Here is a 19,397-nt window from a genome sequence, read left to right as displayed (position 1 = left end):
CCTCCACATATTGGGTTGGAATCCTGGCCCAGCACTAAAGTTTTCACTATGTATTATCAAGCTATAGCATGTGAAAAGATATCTGCTGGTGGATAATAATTTTTATTTTTAATGCATTTTCATTCGTTGTCAACACTAACGTTATCTGAGGTTTTTGACTCCCAGTGAGACACAGAACTATTTGCGAGATCAATGTAAGTTCAAGGACGTTATTCCGAGCTGCTGGTGGCGAAAAATTCGGTAAGTGTCGTCTCTTTGAGTGTAGTCAACAACGATATGTTTGGGATTCGATTCTCAGTCAGCACTGAACTCTTTGTCATATTATTTCTAGTTCAAACATGCTCACATGTCGCTGCTGGTGTAACAAACCCATACTTAACGTTCCTTTTTTCTAGAACATAACAGCGATATGTGCCGGGTTGGAGTCCTGGGAAGGAAAATTAATGTTTCATCTCGTCATTTCAGTTAATACATCTAGCTACTGCCGAGAAAATCCGATATGTCAAAGTTGATTGTGCTTCGATAACAATCCGATTAGGTTCTGGATTCGAATCGCTGTCCAACACAAAGCTTTACCTCACTGCATTTCAAGTAAGTTACTTGTGAAGAAGCAATATTTAACATCTCTCGTAGTTCGTTAACAGGGACAATAGATGCTGGGTAGGAATTCGCGTCCGTTAAAAATGTTACATTATGTAATTTAAAGTTGATATTTGCTTACTGATACTGTCCAAAAACGAGGTATATCACTCTCTTTGTGCTTAGTCAGGAATGACTATTAATTTCCGTCAGCAACGAAATCTTAGCCTGCATGATTGGTTCAAATGGCTCTGAACACTATGGGAGTCAACATCTGAGGTCATCAGTCCCCTAGAACCTAGAACTACTTAAACGTAACTAACCTAAGGACATCACACACATCCATGCCCGAGGCAGGATTCGAACCTGCGACCGTAACAGTCACGCGGTTCCGGACTGAAGTGCCTAGAACTGCACGACCACCGCGGCCTAGCCTGCATGACCTGGGTTTGAATCCATAGGCAGAACGTCGTGTTATTTGAAGTTCATACATATTCTAACTAGCTGCTCGTGAATAACGTAAATTTTTAATGATATTTTGTGTTAAATAACAAGTATGGTATGTTACTTTGAAGAGGAAATCATGAATACGGCGAGGTTACTACGTGCATTACCTATCTGACGTAATAATGAGAGTGCTAGCATTTCAGGTATGTCATTTATTGCAATAAATGTGAGTTTACAAGCCTTAAGGACAGTCTTATCTGTGATGAGGTGTTCCCTGATATTTGTAGTATCGTGGTATTACTTTACATCTTGAGTTATTGCGATAAGAGCAGTGTTTTCTCTTGGTGACTTGTTGGAACCATTTTCAATAGTCAAACGACTGTACCAAGGAGCGATTAGAGGACCTGCTAGACAGCTGCGTTATGTGGGTTGCATGGGAATCAGGTGAAATGCAATTCAGGTCGTTCGGATACTTTTGAGCACGACTGTACGTCTTGAGCAAAATTTTGTGTGTAAACCACGGGAGAACTAAAGAAGAATATATACACCTGAGAAATGAGGCTGCAATAGGATATTAAACATTAAGTAAATAGATGACGCACGTAATAAAGAGGCCCTAGAAACGTACGCAGAGGAAAGAAATTCATGGATAACCTGTTACCATGAGAATAATTTAATGGTACAGGTATTTAGCTAAATACGTGTCCCATTAAATTATTCTCATGGTAAGGAATACATAATATGCCATTGAAAACAGTACTAGAGGAATAATATATTTGAACAGCCAAAGGTCAGCGGACAATAACATTTTGGGTAAACATTCCCTCTCTGTTGCTCTGTCCGTTTCGAATCTAGCCACTGATGACCAACCAATAGCGGTAGCAGGCATTTCAACCAATAACCCTTCTCCAGCATAAGTGTGCAATAGTGCCTTTCTAACCAATGACGATGGACCGCCAATGGCATCCACAGGGGATGAGCTACCAACGCCCCTTCTTCTGCATCAGAGTGGGACTATTGCCCTATGACTATGGCCCACCAATGGTAGCCATTTGAATTGTAACCAGTACTATCACTTCTCCAGCACGAACGCCAGAAAATTCCCCCTTTATAAGTGGACGCGACACTCGTCTCTGACAGTGTTCTAGCAGCAGTGGACACCAAAAGATCCTGAAGAAGATCCCAGCAGAGGGGTCGAAACGTCGAACATTTTAGAAGAAACATGACGCGGCCTAACAACCCAGAAGATATTAACTTCAGTGACAACGGCCACGAAAGCCTGCAGACTTGCAAAGATCAGAATGTGTACACTAGATTATTGAGGCTGGTAAAGCAGACATTTCATACTCTGTCTTCTCTCTGTAATATAAAATACTACACTCCACAGCCACTAGGCTCGTGCACCTACGCGAAATACCGTAAAGTTTGTGAAAACTGCAGTGCTCAGAAAGCATGACTCATTCGAATCATAACGGACAGCACAGCTTTATACAGTATTGGCCCAACGCCAGAGGACTGCGAAGATTTGACAATAATCTCCTGAGGGCTGAGCTGGTCTACAGCCGGCGATTATGTCGGATTCCTCTTGTCGTGGAACCACATATGCTTCGGGAGTGCAGCCGTCCGCCACAGCTGGCGAGAACAGCGTTATAATAACTCGGTGACACCCTTACCGAGTTTCTGGCCTCTCGCTGTTCGACGTTAACACCAGATCAGCACTGTCCTGTTAGTTAATTGGTTACATGACACATGGATCTTTTTTGCACGATTCTTTTGTCGAAATAATGTGGAACGAGTCAGTTTACAGGATAATGAAGACATTTGAGCTAACCCTCAAATGTAAAAGCTTAGAGGTAAGTGTTGTCACCTGTCGCTGGTTACGGGAACTATCAGAATTGACACTGGTCTCATTCCTAAGTGATATTTAGGGGTGAGACCAATGTCAATTTTGAGCTAAGACCCAGGCGATCATTGTAGGCAAAACGACCCCTTCCTTCCGTCTCCTCGATTTCTGTATCACCATTTACGGCCGTCCTATCGCCCTCACCCCCACTCTCAAGTACCTTGGCGTCACCCTTGACCGTCGCCTCTCCTGGACCCCCCATCTCCGGACAATCCAAGCCAAGGCACGCTCCTGACTCCGTCTCCTCAAGCTCCTTTCTGGCCGCACATGGGGTCTGGACCCTTCCACCATCCTCCACACCTATAAATCCCTCATCCGCCCTATCCTCTGCTACGCCCACTCTGCCTGGATCTCCATCCCTCCTACCTGTTACAAATCCCTCCAAATCCTAGAACGCCATTCTCCCCTCCCCCACGCAGATCCTGTATGACCTTATTCTGTTCCCGCACCTCCTCCTTTTCCTCGAACATATACGGATCCTCTACACCTCCCGTAAACTTGATCCCCCTCACCCGCTTGTCTCTCCCATCCACTCCCTCCCCAGTCTGCTGCTGCGCCTGTATTCCCATGTCCCACCTGCTCTCCATCTCTCCACTCTCCATACCCTCGCCCAAGGTGGCTTCCACCAACTCCCCCTCCCTGACGATGCCCTCATCCCCTCCATCTACCCCTCCTACCAACTTTGATCCTCCCCCTCCACAACTTGTGATTTTTCCTTAGGGCACCCTCTCTCCCTCCTCCCTTCCTCCCCCTGGGCTTCCCCTACCTCCGTACCTTCTTTCCTCCCCCTCCCATCTCCTCTGCCACTGCCATCTACACTCTCCCCTCTCCCTCCTTCCCCCACCTTTTCCCTTTTTGGCAGGTCTCCGGACTCGCACACGTCAAGTGAACATTCGCGCGACGGAGATCATCGCCATCGCTTCTGTGTGTGTGCCGTCATGTTAGTGCTTCAGTGTTTTCACCGCACCACGCTCCATCGTTCACGTGTGTCATCTCAGTCATCAGTGTTCGTGTATAGTGCTGACGGTTTTTTATTTTACTCCACTTGTGAACGGCTCTGTGTTTTTTACTCATGTGTCTACTGTTTTTTGTCCATCACTATGTTTTGTTTTTCTGTGTCTTCCTTGTTTCTATTTGTACTGTCTGTGGCCGAAGAGCGGCATAATATTACCGCTGCCTCTATAAGGTGTCAAAATAACAATAAAGGGAAAAAAGGTCAATTTTGATAGTTCCCATACCCAGCAACAGATGGCGACACTTGTATGCAAGTTCTTACATTTGAAGGTTAGCCCGTTTTTCCGTACGTCTTCATTTATTTGGATATGTAGTGACAACATTACTGAACACATTATTTTTCTCGAGTCATACTTATGAAACTGCACTTAAAACAAGCCCCTTTTATCTTTTTTTAATATACTAGCTAGCAGTTTTTAAGTAGAAATTCGTCATTGGAATGGGAGGAGCTGTCGAGCAGAAATAATTTTAAGTTAAAATTTAAAACTTGCTTTATGTTATTGGCAAATGATCAAAAATTTTTGTTGCTTTGTATTCAACTGCTTTCTGAAACACTCCCAGGTCTTTTTTTCCTATGGTGTTTTAGATATGGATATGAATGTCCTCAAATTGTGTTGGATTATTTATGGCGAGTTTCATTAGCGAATATATGTATTGTGGTGGCGCAGTTAAAATGCATAGTTCCTTGAAGTGCTATCTACATGACGCCCGTGAGTGGATACCACATATCATTCTCCCTGCTCGCTTTTGTGCAATCAGTACTTTCTTTCCAAGTAAAGAGTTACCACAGAACATTACTCCATAAGATGATTTTAAGAGGAAATATGCAAAATATTTCCAGAGGCGGATTCGTTTGCTTCCAACATTAACAACAATACGAAGAGCAAAAGCAGCTGAAATTAACTGTGTAGGAAGCTCAGTAATACTCTTCTTTCACATCAAGTTTTCATCAATAAGTACACCCAAAAATTTGGAGCATTGTGCTCCACTTACTGAGTCTTTTACTGACACTTGCTCATGTGGTACATCAGTTGTTTGTATAACTCTGTTTGTTATACAGTGCTGAATATAGTGTGTTTTTTCCAGAATTTAATTGGAGTCTATTTTCTAAAAACTACTTTATAATTCTTAGGAAATTATGTTTTCTTCTTTTGCTTTCTCTGTAATGGGATCTATTATAACACAAGTATCGTCTGCAAAAGTATCAATTCTGCTTGTTGAATATTAAGTGGAAGGATGTTCACATATATAAGGAATAGGAGTAGACTCCCTCTGTGATTTCTCCCAGTCACTACAGTTTTCTACCCTTGCGACATATGCATGTTGTAACGGGACATCCTCCTCTAGCATTACTTTTCCTCAACAATAGTTGTCAGTACCAGTATTATTTTTCGAATTTTGGACAGATCAATATTACCTCAGTGGCTTTTCCGAAAACTTTAATTTAATTTTATACAGAGTACGTTATATTTCAAGCAAAAATTCTAGAAAAGGAATTACTTTATAAAATATTTTAGTTTAGATGGTATAGCCGAGAAGTAGTAGCTCTGAATGTACAGTTAAAATCATTTTTTTAGACATATTTAAAATTACGAATTATTTGCACACTTAAAATTTCTATTATTAACTACGCAATCCTGTACTGTTTAGTATGTTTATTTCTGGATTCATTTAAGAAATAGTAATCGAAATTAATAAGGTAACGAAAACTGGTAGGAATTCATTTGTTAAAAAAATTGTAAACCCTTTGGAATTTTGTTATTTCCGCAGAATGTGGGATTCGTAAGCTTGCCTATGATGTGATCAGACGTATTTTTGTATAATAGGTGCGAACAACGTAATTTCGGCTTTGTTAATGTGAAAAATCAAAATACTGTATGATATAATAAAATGTGATAAAATCAGTGGAAAATATATTTACGTAAAAAGTCTGCAACAACAGTTTTCCAATTCATTTAGTTCGAACCAACCGTGAGAACCTGATGTTAGATTTCAGCTTCAAGAATCAGACCCCTAGACAAGAAGAACTTGAGCCATCTCAACATGACAGGCTACGTAAACTTCAAATTTATTGCAATCTTCGCTCCTCTAAAATCTTCATAAAAGACTTTGCTTATTAATCACTTGGACTGGGCATTGTTTAATGTGGACAATAGATGGAAGAAAGAAGGAGGGGGAGATTACAGTGTGCAACGTATGTAATCAGGGCAATACTAGAACCTGCTCCAAGCGTTCGATCACGAGGGTGCAACGTGAACATACTTTATTCCTGGCCCATGTGTTCTGCATACAGAATGTATTGCATGAAACTGTTCTTAGATCATACTTAACCGCACTGTTATAAAAACTGTTTCAAAATTTCCAGACCTAATAAAAAAATATACAATTTTGTTTGGCTTGATACATTAAATACTACACAGACCATTATTATTGCACAAAGAATTCATGTCATTTAATATTTATTACTAACTAGAAATATGAAGTTTAATTTTTTTTAAATTATGCATAAGTAAACACAAGGGGGCAGTCAAATGAAAACAAGATCAAATGAAAACGAGACAGATGGAAAAAAGTAAGTAAACTGTTCATTATTACATAAGTAATCGCTATAACTCTTAGTACAGTTATGCCCCTGTGAGACAATATGGTTATGCCTTTATGGGAAAATGTTTGCGGTTGCCTACAGAGCCGCCGTGATTGTACCCAGGCGTACACCTCTTCGTCTGAAGCAAATCAATGGCCATGAATGCCTTTCTTCAGGGATCCGAAAATTTAGAACTCACATGGGAAGAGAAGCCAACTGTATGGAGGATGCGTAAGGGTTTGCCAGTGGAACTTCTACACCGTACTCTAAACAATCATGGGAACATGTGGGTAGGCCTAGTTATGGCGACTGTGCTGAAAAAGTTTCGTTGGAAAGCTCTTACACATTCTCCATACACTCCCGCTATCTCCCCTTGAGATAGCCATATACTTACAAGGGGACCCTCCATACTGTAAATCGTGGATTTTGATGTGCTTTAAATATACCCTGAGTACCTGGCTATCTGGTTTTTTAGCAACGGGCCTTGGTTATTGAGAAAATCGATTTTGAAGTTTATTGCGACTTTATATGTCCGTAGCGTTACACATAACACAACGGAGTCGGCGTAGCGCAGCGGTTAAGGTTCACGGCTACCGCGCTGGAGGTACCGTGTTCGAATCCTGCTTGTGTAACTTTTTTTTTCAAAATCGACCGGATTTCTCAATTTTATTTCAAATAATGTCAACAAGCAGTGTAATGTGTGCCAAATTATAAAGATATATTCAATTTTTTTTTTTTTTTTCAAATATTCATTCCGTTTGTGGTTCGCAGTTGGAGATCCAAATGTTCGTACAGCGGTCGCTTCTTGTATTACCTGAAATCGATCTCCGACCATTATCGTCCCCTCTCCCGTGAATACCGTCAGCCGTAACGGGAACCCCGGCTCTTAGCTGTGGCCAATGGGGATGCGATTTGCATTCCTTTACGTTCGCATCTAACTACAGCGTCAGTTGCTTGCGAAGCGTCTCTTTTGCCGTGTGTTAGAAAAATTCTGTGAATGAAAGAACCAAGTGTTCCTGCAGTAGTGCAGCCAGAAGTAGAGGAGTTGAACGAAGAATCAAAAGGAGAAATCACAAATGCCGTTAAATAGGCTGAAAATCTACTCGGGGAGCAGGATTCGAACACAGTACCTCCAGCGCGGTAGCCGTGAACCTTTACCGCTGCGCTACGCTGACGTGCTCGGAATATTTGTAATATTACGGATACGCAAAGTCCGCAATACACTCCAAAAATCGATTTTTCTCAAATACCAAGGCCCGTCGCTAAAAAACCAGATAGCCAGGTACTCAGATTAAGTGCCTCTATAACATATTTGAAGCTCATCAAAATCCGCGATTTACAGTATGGAGGGTCCCCTTGTTAGTGGCCTGATGAAAGCGATTCATGTCTGTCGATTTGCTTCGCATGAAGAGTTTCATGCCTGGGTACAATCACAGTTCCGTAGGAAACCACAAAAATGTGTCCATTAACACAATGGTCGTGTTGTCTCGCAGTGGGGTAAATACAGGGCGTTGATAAATATAGTGGTTCTATTTTCATTGACAATCGGATCCCACGGTATGGGACACCTGCACCTGCTCATGTTAGGCAATACATTCTGCCTGACTCATGTAGTACTATCACCGTCAGAGGGTGGTACGGGACTACAAGTCCCACCGCCACACCTCCAAAGTGAATTGCAGTGACGCAGTCACTGCACAGTGGAAATTTACTGGCTCACCAACACAGTTAGACCGCAACAGACCGGTGATGCTGTATTGTAACCTATCACCTCGGACTACAAGTCTTTCATTGACAATAAGCACGGTATGGGAATGCAAGTCCCACCGCCACACCTTCACCTGCCCATGTTAGGCAAAATTTGACGCAGTCACTGCCCTGTGGAAATTCACTGCCTCACCAACACAGTTAGACCGCAATAGACCGGTGATGCTGTATTGTAACATATCACCCCGGACTGCAAGTCATTCATTGACAATCGTGAAAGCTTATTTTTGGTATGTCAATCGCAATCATCCAATGTACGCACTCTTGTTTCTGCGACATACGAGGTGTGATTGGAAAGCTTTAAGAATGGTTCTGCTACTGCTTACTGGTTTAGGAGGGCAGGTGCACGGAGGGTGGGTAGTGAGTCATTGCTTTGCCTTTCAACGCCCTCTGACAGGAAAGTGCATTCCCTTTATTCAGTTCGTTGTGACAGCTGCTTGAGTGCGGGTCTGTTAGGGCTTGTTGCCGTATTCGGTCTGCGTCAAAATGGATGTAAAAACAAAGCAATGAGTTTGTGTGAAATTTTGTTTTAAAATCGGGAAATCAGATTCTGAGACTTACGAATTATTAAAAACAGCTTTTGGAGATAATTGTATGAGTCAGTCAAATGTTTTTTTCTGGTTCATCAGATTTAAAAACGGCCGCGAATAATTTGAAGATGAACCAAGGTCCGGCCATTCTTCCACCTCAAAAACGAATGAAAATGTTCTGAAAGTTCGCGACTTAGTGCGCTCTGATCGTAGACTTACAATTAGGGAGATGGTTGATCAACTTAATTTAAGTTTCTATGCAGTTGAGTCAATTTTAAGTGAAGACCTGAACATGCGTCGAGTGTCCTCAAAATTCATTCGAAAAGTGTTGTCAAGTGACGAGAGACAATTCCGACTTGAAGTGTGCCAAGAACTGATTAATCAGACTAAAAATGACCCAGATTTGTTAAATAGGGTAATTTCAGCCGACGATCGTGGGTATATGGATATGATCCTGACACCAAAGTGTAGTCTTCGCAGTGTAAGACTCCAGGTTCACCACGACCGAAAAAAGCACAGCAAAGTCGGTCGAAGGTGAAGGCAATGCTGGTGGTTTTTTTTCGATTCTACCGATATTCTGGATCATGAATTAACCCCTGGAGGACAGACAATTAACTAGGAATACTACAAATGTGTTCTTGAGCGTTTGCGCGAAAAGGTGCGGAAGAAAAGGCCTGCATTGTGGAAAGACAGGAGTTAATTTTTGACCAAATTCAAAATTCCTGTGCTTCTCCAACCGCCATATTCCCCTGATTTGGCCTCTGCGGACTTCTACCTATTTCCTAAACTGAAATTTTCACTGAAAGGGAAGCGATTTGATTCGACTGAAGACATCCAGGCAAATACGGGGAGCGTCCTTACCACACTCCAGGAAAAAAATTTCCAAGCATGTTTCCAAAAGTGGAAACGCCGATGGAGTCGGTGTGTTCAGTCAGAAGGGGATTATTTTGAAGGAGATGCACAACAGTATCATGTAAGTACCACCACTGTACAATTACAAGCCCATTCTTAAAACTTAACAATCACACCTCGTGCATCTGCACAGTAATCATATTTCTCCCACACTCGATGTGGCGACCCCTACGATGGCCCGCAATGCACGCTGTGTCCGACCACACAGCTCCCCAAGGGATAAGGGCATTGGTGGAACACAAGCTCACTGTTTCACAAAACCCCACAGAAAGAAACCGCAGGGTGCTCAGTCCCGCTAACGGAGTTATTCGACGAGAAGGTTGTTGTGTGTTGTTGCAGCAAGCCCAATCCATTGTTGGTGAAGAACACGATGAAGAAGGGCTGGTGAAAATGGGGTAGAGCACCGTCCAGATGCAAAATGTAATCATCACAACTGGTGTTCAGTTGAGGTAACAATCAAATCCGCAGTATGTCTCGAAATGAGTTGAATGTCATCGTTTGTTGATCGAAGAAAAATGGGCCATGCACTTTCTCGCGTGACATCGAAAAGAAAACATTCACTTCTGGAGAGTCACGCTGATGTTCTTCCTTTTCGCCGCGCGGGATTAGTCGAGCGGTTTAAGGTGCTGCAGTCATGGACTGTGCGGCTGGTCCTGGCGGAGGTTCGAGTCCTCCCTCGGGCATGGGTGTGTGTGTTTGTTCTTAGGATAATTTAGGTTAAGTAGTGTGTAAGCTTAGGGACTGATGACCTTAGCAGTTAAGTCCCATAAGATTTCACACACATTTGAACATTTTTGTTCTTGCTTTTCCACATACAGGGGTTGTGTGTGTTCAACTTGCCACTTAGATGGAAAGTGGCTTGCTCGCAGAAGTAGTGCCTTTCTACAAAAACAGCGTCCTCCATTTTTTACTGAAACTCTTCTCAAAAAGTGACACCTTTTCACGTTGCTGGTGTAAGGGCCTCTACTAATCCCACTCTGTACGGTTTAAAACATAGCCTCTGACGCAACACCTTCCACACTGTAATCTTTGGCGTGAACGATTGTCTCCTTGCATTAGTTAGTGACTTGCGAGGATTTCAGTGAAACGCTTCGCGCATTCTCTCGACATTTTCGAGCAGGACTATTCCCCTTACAATGGCATCTGGTTTCCATGAATTGTCGGTAGCACCTACCTGTGTTATTCTTGTGTGGTTGGTCTTCCCTAAACCATGCTCGAAACTCGCACTGTGCTGTAACCACATATCTGGTCACTTCAAAACGTAGCACATAGAAAGGCATTCCATGTCGCGAGGCCACCTTGGAAACAGACGCTATGCCTGTAAAGTAAGCATGACAAGTGAACAGCTGGTAGCGCATCAAAAACCTGGTCACTTGCCGCTCCTTAGGCTGTAAGGTTTGCCCATATAAAGTAATATCTCGATTTATTCATACTTTTCATCTATAAATGCCGTGCGTATTAACAGTTACGACGATTACTTTTGAAATAATGAACACTGCACTTGCTTTTGTTCTTTCTGTCTCATTTTCATTTGACTACCCCCTTTAAAATAAACCACGTGCTATATCCAGGCACGTAGTCCACCAACATAACAGGCCAGTCTAGCGGGTTGCGAACCTGCCGGCGCCACGACTTGGGGAACCAAACACCAGCCCTGTATAATGGCAACGACACCACCTTGCTTTTTTGGGTAACTCTTGCAGCGGCCGCTGCGATCAGCGGCGCCACCATCGTCAGCAGGTGGCACTAGGGATGGCGGTTATCGCCGGAACAACCGGTTTTCGGTTATAAACGATTTTTGGTCAATGCCAGTTTAATCGAACTGTTAAAACCGTGGAAATAACCAGTTTCTGAAATAACCGATTTTCGGTTTTTTATTCCTATTATTTCGTGTAGTAAACGTAGAAATCGTAAAAAGAAAAAATTTTTTTTGAATAGTTCTGTTTCAAGATACGTAGAATCAAAATAATAAACTAAATAGGCAAATAAAAGAAAACTTAGTCCTACTAACATCTTCAATTTTTGTAGTCCTGTCTCCCTCTATTGCGTTTAATACTGCGGTATATTGATAATTTTGTAATTTTTGGACAGTTTGACCGCAACTGAATGAAAACAATTTTCGTGACTTGCGCGTTTCGCCTTTATTCTCTGCAAGGCATCTTCAGTGGCCTGGAATATGTACATATTTCTAGTATTTAGTTTACATTTTGGGCAATGTACCTATAGGTTATAAACAGTTCTGGTGGTTGGTTTTTGCTACGATGTAGAAATAATATGTAGAAAATCGTCCACACAACCTGTAAGTGGAAGTTAAAATATTACTACATCATAGCAAAAACCAACCACCAGAACTGTTTATAACCTATGTAACAGGTGATCAAAAAGTCAGTATAAATTTGAAAACTGAATAAATAACGGAATAATGTAGATAGAGAGGTACAAATTGACACACATGCTTGGAATGACATGGGGTTTTATTATAACCAAAAAAATACAAACGTTCAAAAAATGTCCGACAGATGGCGCTTCATCTGATCAGAATACCAATAATTAGCGTAACAAAGTAAGACAAAGCAAAGATGATGTTCCTTACAGGAAATGCTCAATATGTCCACCATCATTCGTCAACAATAGCTGTAGTCGAGGAATAATGTTGTGAACAGCACCGTAAAGCATGTCCGGAGTTATGGTGAGGCATTGGCGTTGGATGTTGTCTTTCAGCATCCCTAGAGATGTCGGTCGATCACGATACACTTGAGACTTCAGGTAACCCCAAAGCCAATAATCGCACGGACTGAGGTCTGGGTACCTGGGAGGCCAAGCATGACGAAAGTGGCGGCTGAGCACACGATCATCACCAAACGACGAGCGCAAGAGATCTTTCAAGCATCTAGCAATAGGGGGTGTTTTTTTGTTCTAATAAATCCCCATGTCATTCCAAGCATGTGTGTCAATTTTTACCTCTCTACCTACATTATTCCGTGGTTTATTAAGTTTTCAAATTTATACTGACTTTTTGAGCACCCAGTACATCGACCCAAAATGTAAGCTAAATAGTAAAAATATGTACATATTACAAACCACTGAAGCTGGCTTGCAGAGAATAAAGGCGAAACGCGTATGGCACGAAAATTGTGTTTCATTCAGTTGTAGTCGGATGGTCCAAAAAGTAAAAAAAATATCAATGTACTGTAAAACTTAGTCCATCCACTGTTCACTGCTTTTCTCGAAAAGTGGTCAGTGGTTGGCCACTACAAAAACTCACCAGCATTCTCCCACTGATTCAAATTGTTTGAAACTGCTCAAAAATTATGTTGTAATCGGGGAATCGTACCACTGTTTAGTCCGCCCCCGGTAGCTGAGTGGTCAGCGTGACAGAATGTCAATCCTAAGGGCCCGGTTTCGATTCCCAGCTGGGTCGGAGATTTTCTCCGCTCAGGGACTGGGTGTTGTGTTGTCATCATCATCATTTCATCCCCATAGACCCGCAAGTCGTCGAAGTGGCGTCAAATCGAAAGACTTGCAGCTGGCGAACGGTCTACCCGACGGGAAGCCCTAGTCACACGACATTTATATTTTTACCACTGTTTAGATATTACGAATGATCTTTGCTAAAGTGTGAAAAGTGAGGTTGAATAACCCTTTTTCGTGTTAACTTGTTCGTTTTCAAGGGCTACAAACAGATAAAGGCGTGTTATGTTGGCACAAGCAACAGATAAGCCGCTTTCTATTTTTTTCGTAACTACTAAAGAGCTGTTAAGCTTCACTTTTTCTCCTTACTCTACGTCGTAAGTTTGTTCAGGCTTCTCACGTTTTTGAGCTTTCAAAGCAAATAGAGCAGTGTACTTCACTGATACCGCACTTTACAAAATACTTTCAAACTAGCGATGGTACCATTCTGTAATACAACTAATGTCCGAGAACGACAGTGAAAAGTTACCATATAGACCAGGTGGGGGAAGTCTTGCACATTGCACATACACGCATACTGTCTGATTGTCCACGCCACTTGGTAACAGATGCATTATGGTTACAGCAATGCTGTACTGATTGTTATGCTACATGTTTGTTGCTCTTTTCTGTCGGCGTTGTTATTAAAACAGCACTGATCACTTTTCTCATCTTCTATAATAACGCAATATTTCGAGGCTATGCAAATTCAACGAATAAAAATTAATTGTTCTTTAAAAAAGGTTTATTTAAAAATGAACAATTTTAGCTCTGCTGCTATGTCTAATTGATATTTCGGTTTTTTACCCGGTCATTAGTAAAAAATAAAAACACCTGTTATAACCGAGACCAAAGAAATACAGAAAAATACTGGTTACTCAGAACTAAAGTACCGGAATCGGTATTAATCCTCCTTTGCTCGCGCGGATGACACTCGTCATCCACAAGACTTTCCCGCTCAATTTAGTATGATAAGACTGGATTCAGTTCGTGCCATTTTCGGTACCTTTCTGTTAACTCTCTGACTGTTAGCTCCAATCATTGTTGTCTTTCAGTCACGAAAGGTACATTATTTATGAAACATTATTATAGTCTGGAGGACATCCGTGCGAGCTCTACTGCCACAATCTGAATTAAAGTATGTCCGTATTACTTTATTGCTTTCCTAGATTCCATCGATTTTTCTTGTGCGTAAATTTAGACGTATTGAAACTGATTTCAGTTACCTTCCATTTTACCTAGTATTCTCTTTATTTTTAAATTGTAGAAGAAATGTCAAAGGCAAAAAACCTCGGACAGAGTTTAGTAGTGATCCTAATGTATGGCTGCAATGGTTCAATGAGCTGAGTGATGAAGATGCTCAGAGTGATAGCGCTGACTCAGAGACTGAGGACTGTGTTCATGAAAGCGGTCATAATTCAGGAACAGAAGAAGAAGTGTCAGAAAATGATGAATATGAAGCACAGGAAGAAGTAACTCAAGAGGATGCATTTTTTAGGGAAAGATGGAAAAACTAAACGGAGGAAAAATAAATATCCTACCAGTGTTAGAAGCAGATCTTGTAATTTTATTACGCATTTGCCTGGACCAAAAAATCAAGCTCGTATAAAAAAGACAGAAACAGAAATTCTGAATTTGTTCTTGGATGAAAACACAAAAAGCATTATCGCAACATGCACTAATATATACATCAATTAAGTTCGTGGTAATTTCTCTAGGGAAAGGGACGCTAAAGAAACAGATGCGATAGAGATCAGAGCTTTCATTGGTTTGTTATATCTATGTGGATCCTTGAGATGTTCTAGGAAGAGTATATCGAAATTGTGGGATAACTCAAAGGGAAACGGACTTGAATCATGTTATTTATGCATAAGGGAAAACCGATTCAGGTTACTGTTGAGATGTCAGAGGTTTGATAATATCCATGATAGAGGTGTTCGCAGAGAGACTGACAAGTTGGCTGCTATCAGAGCCATCATAGAGGTACTTGAACTATTCACGAACAATTGCCAAAAATACTTTTCACCTAGTGAATATCTTACTGTTGACGAACAGCCCGTTGAGGCAATATATTCCTAGCAAACCAGCAAAGTATGCGTTAAAAGTGTTTGCTTTGGTTGATGTAAAAACAGCTTACACTTAGAATTTAGAACCGTACGTCGGTAAGCAATCAGAACGACCATGTAATGCCAGTAATTCAGCTGAAAATATTGTTCTTCGAATGGTCAGCCTCTTTCAAACGTTAGAATATATAATACTGTGTACAAATATTACACTACTGGCCATTAAAATTGCTACACCACGAAGATGACGTGCTACAGACGGAAATTTAGCCGTCAGGAAGAAGATATGCAAATGCAAATGATTAGCTTTTCAGAGCATTCACACAAGGTTGGCGGCGGTGGCGACACCTACAACGTGCTGACGTGAGGAAAGTTTCCAACCGATTTCTCATACACAAACAGCAGTTGACGCGTTGTCTGGTGAAACGATGTTGTGATGCCTCGTGTAAGGAGGAGAAATCCGTACCATCACGTTTCCGACTTTGATAAAGGTCGGATTGTAGCCTATCGAGATTGCAGTTTATCATATCGCGACATTGCTGCACGCTTTGGTCGAGATCCAATGACTGTTAACAGAATATGGAATCAGTGGTTTCAGGAGGGTAATACGGAACGCCGTGCTGGATCCCAACGGCCTCGTATCACTAGCAGTCGAGATGACAGGCATCTTATCCGCATGGCTGTAACGGATCGTGCAGCCACGTCTGGATCCCTGAGTCAACAGATGGGGACGTTTGCAAGACAACAACCATCTGCACGAACAGTTCGACGACGTTTTACAGGAGCATGGACTATCAGCTCGGAGACCATGGCTGCGGTTACCCTTGACGCTGCATCACAGACAGGAGCACCTGCGATGGTGTACTCAACGACGAACCTGGGTGCACGAATGGCAAAACGTCATTTATTCGGATGAATCCAGGTTCTGTTTACAGCATCATGATGGTCGCATCCGTGTTTGGCGACATCGCGGTGAACGCACATTGGAAGCGTGTATTCGTCATCGCCATACTGGCGTATCACCCGTCGTGATGGTATGGGGTGCCATTGGTTGCACGTCTCGGTCACGTTTTGTTCGCATTGACGGCACTTTGAACAGTGGATGTTACATTTCGGATGTGTTACGACCCGTGGCTCTACCATTCATTCGATCCCTCCGAAGCCCTACATTTCAGCAGGATAATGCAAGACCGCATGTTGCAGGTACTGTACGGGCCTTTCTGGATACAGAAAATGTTCGACTGCTGCGCTGGCCAGCACATTCTACAGATCTGTCACCAGTTGAAAACGTCTGGTCAATGGTGGCCGAGCAATTGGCTCGTGACAATACGCCAGTCACTACTCTTGATGAACTGTGATACGGTGTTGAAGCTGCATGGGCAGCTGTACCTGTACATGCCATCCAAGCTCTGTTTGACTCAATGGCCAGGCGTATCAAGGCCGTTATTACGGTCAGAGGTGGTTGTTCTGGGTACTGATTTCTCAGGATCTATGCACCCAAATTGCGTGAAACTGTAATCACATGTCAGTTCTAGCATAATATATTTGTCCAATGAATACCCGTTTATCTTCTGTATTTGTACTTGGTGTAGCAATTTTAATGGCCAATATTGTAAATGTATTACATTAAGATTTAATAAAAAATCATAAAACCAGTCATACAGACCGTTCAAGGTGTACAAATACACGGCTTGCTTTGTGGATGACACCAGTCATCCGCGCGAGTGACGATGTCACAAATTTTCGCGCGAGTAACGCAGGGTTAAACAGTCGTTTTTTCCTATCTGTAGGCGGCGCAGAGGCGCGGCGGCCATGACACTACTTACTTCCACTGTGTCATATGCCCACACGTAGGCAACACCACGAACAAGCGGTGCGTCATAAGCGGAAGATGGTAGGCGTGTTTCTATATCTGAAAGATGAAGACTGTTCAAATTACGCGCCAGTCGCGTAAGAGCGGCGCAAGTAGTCCCACTACGAGAATACACGCTGTAACGGTCGCGAGGTTCAGATACCTTTGAGATTGGACGTGGTGAATTGTCAACCAAGAATGTTTTTAACCCTATCAGTCACGAATTAATTTTTTCCTGAACAAAAATCATGGCTTTGCTACCCACTTCTTCGAATTAAATTATGATTTTTCAAATGTACAAAATATTAAGAGCCCCCCCCCCCCCCAAGTGGGGATACAACACGTCCCCATATGAGGACATTTTGTTCTAGTGGGTGCAGTAAGTCGAAAAGTCGAAGTATTTTATTTGATTTAATTTCGCCAAAATACGTAAATTACACGAAGCTTACTTAATGATTATATACATAAAGTATGGTTTTACACTTTTGAACAATGATAATCAAAGAAACAATTTTTTTCTACCCAAACATAAGTGAATGTTACGTTAATAAAATTTAGTTTTGCATCTGCAACCCGGTTTCTTGCACCTGTCAAATGATTTTTTTGTCACTGACCAACGTTGTCCAAACGGACATCAGTTTCTGGACGAACTACCGCACTGGCTCGTTTTGAAGTACTTGGAGATGGCATTGGAGTCTCACCAGTGGGACGCCCCCTTTTCCTGGCAGCTCGCTTATTTATTTTTGTCAGTACTTTGGCTACACTTGCCCTAAAGTGAAGCAAATCAAGAGTCTTATTTTTAGGAACACCTAATTCTGATGCGTTTTTCTTGTACTCAATCCATGCATTTAGACATGCAATATGAGTTGCATGAGCAAACATTCAAAACGTCCACTTTCGCGATCTGATAAATGTGCGATAAATTATAATCAGAAAATCCATCCTGTCGATCCCCTCCCATATGTTGATTGTGAACCTGAATAGCTTCTGGCCGGTCGATTTCAACATATTTCTTTTCAGTTTTATCCCATCTTTTATACACATCTTTGTTTACAATCCCCACAAAATTCGACGCCATTGCCACTGGCTTATCGTTATACCATTTTGTTTCTATAAGTTCTCCATCTTCACTTATCAGTTCCTCAGCAGAGCCTCTACTACGTTTCTTCACGTCTTTGTCTCTCGAAAATGGTGGGCTCTTGAAGCGATTCTGGCGCACCGTACAAATATTGAGTATATATACTTATTTCTCATGTACTGCAGGAGACTAATTTGAGAAATAACTATCGAAAATGAGAAGCACATTTATTTCATTGATTCTTTCTGCTAATTTCCCACTACTGATGCACCAAGACCAAATATTTTTAACATTACTGGATCAAGTTATGTTGTCGAGTCTTGGCATCTCTAAGAGGTTATCCAGTGGCTCAGAGTAGCATTTGTACCATTCAATAAAAGGAGATATATAAGTTGGTCGTCTTTTCCTCCACCGTATACTTTTTTTAGGTGTTAATTGTCCAAAGTTATGATGCTACACTAGATCAATAACGTCCATCACAACAGTTTCAGAGACAGTTCTATTTCAGGTTGGTATTGGTCATTGTCATCATTGTTTTGCGCTCCGATGATAACGGGATCTCCAGAACCTATAATAAAAAATGCTATTACAAAACGAAAACCTCATAAAAAACGTACACCTAAGTAGCCCAGCTGAAAAATCCACTAAATTCATTTCATGTCGATTTTGAGGTGGACAGACGCCCATATAGATTTTTTCAGCGCCTGCAAGATGGAATATGTTTCATGTTGCAAAACCGGCTATAAACCGTGGAAAATGGCTGTCGAAAATTGCGTTTGCTTTCAAAAGCAGCTAACTGCATGTTGTCTCCAGTTGCAAAGCCCGCTAAATGTCCAATAGGCGAGGCTGTCGCCATGCCATGTCCGGATGCAAAGCAATGAACAGACATCAGACTTACCAGTCTGAACATTCAAAGCTACCTTTCAGTCTGTTACGATTAGAATGGATATTTCTGTTACTCAGCTGTAGGTTGGCTGTGCTGTAACAAATTCATACGCAGAAATAACATTCTCGCTGTCTCCAGAATGAGATTTTCACTCTGAAGCGGAGTGTGCGCTGATATGAAACTTCCTGGCAGATTAAAACTGTGTGCCGGACCGAGACTCGAACTCGGGACCTTTGCCTTTCGCTGTCAAGTGCTCGGTCCGGCAGACAGTTTTAATCTACCAGGAAGTTTCATTCTCGCTGTCGCTTGGATGGGACAAGCGATCCGTGATC

The sequence above is a fragment of the Schistocerca cancellata genome, chromosome 1, assembly GCF_023864275.1.
Source record: "Schistocerca cancellata isolate TAMUIC-IGC-003103 chromosome 1, iqSchCanc2.1, whole genome shotgun sequence".
NCBI classification, from domain to species: domain Eukaryota; kingdom Metazoa; phylum Arthropoda; class Insecta; order Orthoptera; family Acrididae; genus Schistocerca; species Schistocerca cancellata.
The sequence above is the reverse complement of the archived record's forward strand: the minus strand, read 5'-3'. Positions refer to the sequence as shown.